The sequence below is a fragment of the Octodon degus genome, unplaced genomic scaffold, assembly GCF_000260255.1.
Source record: "Octodon degus isolate 3935 unplaced genomic scaffold, OctDeg1.0 scaffold00039, whole genome shotgun sequence".
Classification (NCBI taxonomy): Eukaryota; Metazoa; Chordata; class Mammalia; order Rodentia; family Octodontidae; genus Octodon; species Octodon degus.
Genome location: NW_004524615.1, coordinates 6,606,683 through 6,611,856, shown reverse-complemented (window position 1 = coordinate 6,611,856; position 5,174 = coordinate 6,606,683).

The following is a 5,174-nucleotide window of genomic DNA, read 5'->3' as shown; positions in this document are numbered from 1 at the left end:
AAGAGTCACTTCAACCAAAACCAAGCTATAGGTGCAAGACTATGCCCATATCTATGTGTTTTGACTCAGACTTTTCACTCAGGTGTAAGAAGAAAGTAGACAAATCTAAATAAGACTACATCAAGAATGTCCCCTCTTACTCATATTATTATAAAATATTATTCTGGTAATATAATTTCCTTTTTTATTTAATATATGTTGTGTATTTTAATACATTACAAAATTGTACAAAAACAACCACATTATTGCATAGGGCAGAACTGAGTAAGTTTACCTGAGTAAATTATTGGAAACAATGTCAATTCTCTTCAAAGAGGGTAATGTTCTCTTCAGATTTTACTATATCCCATTGGCTTCTGTGATTGGTAGAAATTCCTGAGAATAGGGATTTCCAAGATTTTGTCTGATACATCAAGCACTGCAGGTCGGTGTACACACATTCTGCTACTTTTCTCCAAGTCAGGAGTTAAGGGAGTGGCCATTTTATTACAGTACAGTGAAAATTCACACAGACAGTAAAGTTTAATCTGTCCTGGATGCCTGCACGTTAAGAAAGGAGGTCGGCATGTCCCATCTTGATCTTCTAGGTGTGGTCAAAGGAATAACAGGTTTAGTGAAGGGTAAAGGCCTCAAGGATAGTTCCTGAGTCCTGCTATGGACAATTACACAGGATCTGCCTTTCCACACAATTCCCAGGCGAGGCACTGAGGCTTAGGATAGGAGAAATTTATGCAATAATGTATGTGAGAGTTGTCATGGGAGAAGGAGGTACTCAGAACACAGAGGAAGGGGAGCCCGGTGGCCCCTCCAGGCCCGGGAGGAATGCCCTTATGGTCTGTCTGCAGGCTCACTTTAATTCTCTTTGTGATCCTAAATGTCACTCTTTCCCCGCATCACCATGTTTCTGGTACAAACTTCTGCACTGAATAAGTGCTTTCTGTTCTTGGAAGTTTTTGTAGTGGAGGAGCCAGAAGTTTCACATGGGGCTGTAGGTGGAGAGACAAAGGAAGCCACGGATCTTGGCGTGTCTGAGCCATGCAAGCAGAAGCTACGGCCGAGGACATGGCAGAGCTGGTGACACAGAGGTGTGCTTGGGCAGAAGAGCACCTTGGGAGGCCAGGGGAGGTGGGAAAGGGCACTTGGGTCTCAGTGTTGGTCAGATCCAAGAGCTCTGAAAGAGGGGTTCCGAGGACAGAATTACCACTGACAAACATATCCATTTCATCGTCTGTGCAGGATTAAATAGAAAGAAACCAGTTTTCAGCAAGTTGATATTATGTGTCAGGGATTTGAATGCTAGCTTATGTGGCCTTTGGTGAGACAAATACCAAAGGAATGAGAAGGCTTTTGTGCTGGACATGATGGGATGGAATGGGCCACATTGATTCCCCCATGGGCCATAGCACTACCACCACAGAACTGGACATGACATGGAGAAAAATTGCTATTAATGAATTAGACATCATTCTGATTGACTGCAGTGCCTGATATATGGGTAACAAACTGGATGCGCCCTAAAATAGGCACCATTTCCAGCCACACAGAGGATCCTGGTGTTGGAGCTTAACGTGAGACCAGGTTGGACCTGTCGTGCACTAGGGTTGGCTATACAAGGGTGAGGAGGTAGAGATGACAGGGTGCTGAGACCCGTGGGGGGAACCTGCCAACTGCAGAGGCAAAGCTTTGAAGATTTAAGAGCATCTTCCATGAAAATGCAGCTAAGTCCTGATCTTTTGAACTTGAGAGAGAAGTGAATCAAAGCCCGAGGAAATAGCAAACTGAAATGGATAGAAAAGAAGACCCTTTGGAGCTCAGACATGGGGCAGAACAGTGCCTGGCCCAGCAGGCTGAGTACAGAATCCTAGTAGTTCGAGTACAGAGTGAAAAGTAGACTTAACAGGGATCAGTAGACTGGAGCATTAGTCCTGGACCAAGAAGTACTCCAGTCGCTCCTAACAGAACAAACCAAGGCCTGAGAGGAGCAAACCTGTTCTAAGAAGAAGAAATATCCTCCAAAGCAGAGTTCAAGAATATTTGTATGAATATAAATACATTCAAATCCAAACTATGTCTTATAAAATAATTTTTAAAAACTCTCAGGTACATAAATGAGTAACAAAGAGCAACCGATAATAAGGAAGCTGAGGAAAGATACAGCTGGTGATGTAGGGAAGAATAGTGTGGTGTTTGACACATTTTGCCAACTTGGCTTAGATCCACGCTGGTAGTTCCACAGGGCCCGCCATAGGGCGGGAAGGGCTTGCCCCAGCGTGACTCAGCACAAAAAGGGTATACAAAGTGGTTCAGGAACGACTTGACTTTCTACTTCTTCGGAGGAACTTCAGTTTTCCAAGTCAGCTAAGACTTCATCTTCTGGCTGCCAGTGCAGACTCTTCAGCCTTGGGCTTGGATCCTTCAGCTTTCTATTGCAGATCCTTCAGCCCCCATTGCAGACTCTTAAGCCTTCCATCCCTTGTATCACAGACCCGCTGGACTTGCATGGAACACTGCAGTGAGATCCAGACCTTGGACTGAATCCTTCAGTCTCGGGTGTGCAGACGCCCTCTGCCCACTTCTTCATCCGACTGTGAGACTGACCATCATAAGCCAATCTTGGAATTTCTTATATATTTATACATTTTGTGTTATAGCTATTCCTTATACCTGTTCATCTAGCAAAATTCTGATGGATACAAATAGCAAAGAGTCATTATAACCCGATTCCACTTGTCATGGACACTAAGGGAAAAAATGGAACAGAGAGAGGAGATAAGAAAAATGCAAAAAAAAAAAAAAAAAAGATCCAAGTGGAATTTATATACTGGACAACTGCATATATAAATGAAAAGAATGCCCTGCACTAGATTAACAGCAGGTTAAACTTTGAAGGATTTAAATACAGTGAAAGTGAAGGCATAACTATTAAAAGTGGAGCACAGAAGGCTTTTAGAGACCAGTGGCCAATCTGCACCTGTTTATTGCATTTCACCAACACTGCAGCTAAACCTGAACACTGCGATTTTAGTCTAGAGACAGCTTTACGTCAATGTTTTTTTAAATTTTATTTTTATTAACTAATTTTTTGTATTTTAAGGAAGGGTCTACAGGGTGCTCAGGGTCTCACTAATAGGACTCACAGTGATCCACCTGTTTAGAGCTTCCCAAGAGTTGAGATTACAGGCGTGTGCCACCACGCCCAGTCTCAGTTGCTGTCTCAGCTTGCCCCGGGGGTGGGGCCAGCATGGCAGTCCCGGGGATCAAAATCCCGGCCCAGCGCCTGCTTGCAGGCATTTCAGTCCACTGAACTACTTAGCCAGCCCTATGTCAATATTTTTGTCTTAAACACAGTAGCATGCATGTCATAGCTTTTCCAACACTGGCAGAGAGTGAGGAAGTCATCGGCATGATAAATGTATGTAATTGGAGTCCTCAGAAATGGGTAGAGACAGAGAAAAAATGAAAGAAATAATGGCCAACAATTTTTTTTTTAAATTTGGTGACAACTGTAAGTTAATGAATCTCAGTGAACATCCAGATGAAAATTACATGCAAAAGCACCAAGCAAACCTATAAAATTAAGTTTGTGATAAAGAGAATCTCTACTTTATGTTTTTTAAATTTTTATTTTAAAGAGAAAAAATAAAAAGAAAATTACAATGAAAACAAGAAACAATACAGAATTTCAAAGTAAGTTGATAGGAAATTAACAACGGTTGTCATATTACATATTGTTATCTTCAAAGTAGTTGCTCAGATTATCAAATTATAGGTATGCAAGACTGATTAAAAATTAAACCCTAATTGCTCTGGTGGAAGCCACATGTGGGTGGGAAGAGGAGAGACAGTGAAAGCACCACAGGCCAAGACCAAGACCAGCACTGAACGTCTCCGCATGGCTCAGCCCGCAGGACCTGCAGCACTCCGAGATCTCAGATGGGAGCTCCTGCCTCTTCTGGACTTGGCTCTGCTGTGATCCACCTGCGCCATGCCTGATGGCTGCGGTGGGAAGGACAGCTGCTCTGTCCATGGAACCCTGTCCTTGAAAGTCAGAGGCACTAAAGCCTCTACTATTTTGCTTTCATTTGTGGGATTTTATGAAACCTATACTAACAAAGCCCTACTAATAGTTCAGTTTTACAGTAGAGGACACTGAGAATCAGAAAAGGTAGCTAGCCATGCACATTATACAGGACGTAAAGCCAGGAAGCCTAAAATTAGACTGTACAGCAACGGGCAATATAAACTCTTGTCCTTAGTCAGTTCTTCACGCTCAAAAAGAATTCAATGTTTTCCAAATATTGACTAATCACTAAGTATGGTTTCTTTCCATCTTGGATATGGAAATCTGCTTTCCCTACAGTCTTCTTTATAAGTTTTCCTCCCATGCCTTCATATACATCGCATGATGAAGAGTGTGATTTGCACTGATGCCCACTTTGGCTGCAAAGATTTCATCAGAAATGGCCCCTTCGTCACAGCGGCACTTTCCCCACCAAAAACAGAAGAACAGATGAAACAAATTATTGGATGAATTCAACGCATATCAGGTCAAATTCCTGGTAGATTTTCATCACAACTGCCAGATTTACTTAAAAATATATCTAAAGTAATTTTAAAAAATTTCAATCCAAAGGAAAAGTGGAAGAAATAAAATTCCTAATGCCCAGACCTATTTTAAGCTGATGATCTACACCGTGTGGTCATAATTCAATGAGGTGCTTACAGCAAAGAGGTAAATGAGGTGAAGCAAGATGTGCAGACGTTGGTCTTCATGTGTGTACATGCAACAAAGCTACAGCAGAAACTGAGAGGAGGAGATGATAGTTTTTTAAAATATTTTATAAATAAATATTTACAGATCTATTTACAGACCAATAACAAAAGGAAACCTGCATCAGGGATACCTAATACTTTACATACAAGTTCAGCCAACATCGAATATGCGCCTACGTGCAGGAGCTGAAACTATAAGCCTAGGCGAAAACATGGGACAAAGCTTGGCGACTTGGCTTAGCAAGCAGTTTCTTACCTACAGTGCTGAGTGCAACTGATAAAAAAATTAAAGCGATATACTGAAACTCATCAAAACTAAAATCTTAAATTCTAAGGACATTGTGAAAAAGATGTAGAAGAAATCCACAGTCTAGTGAAACACTGAATTATCACACTGATAT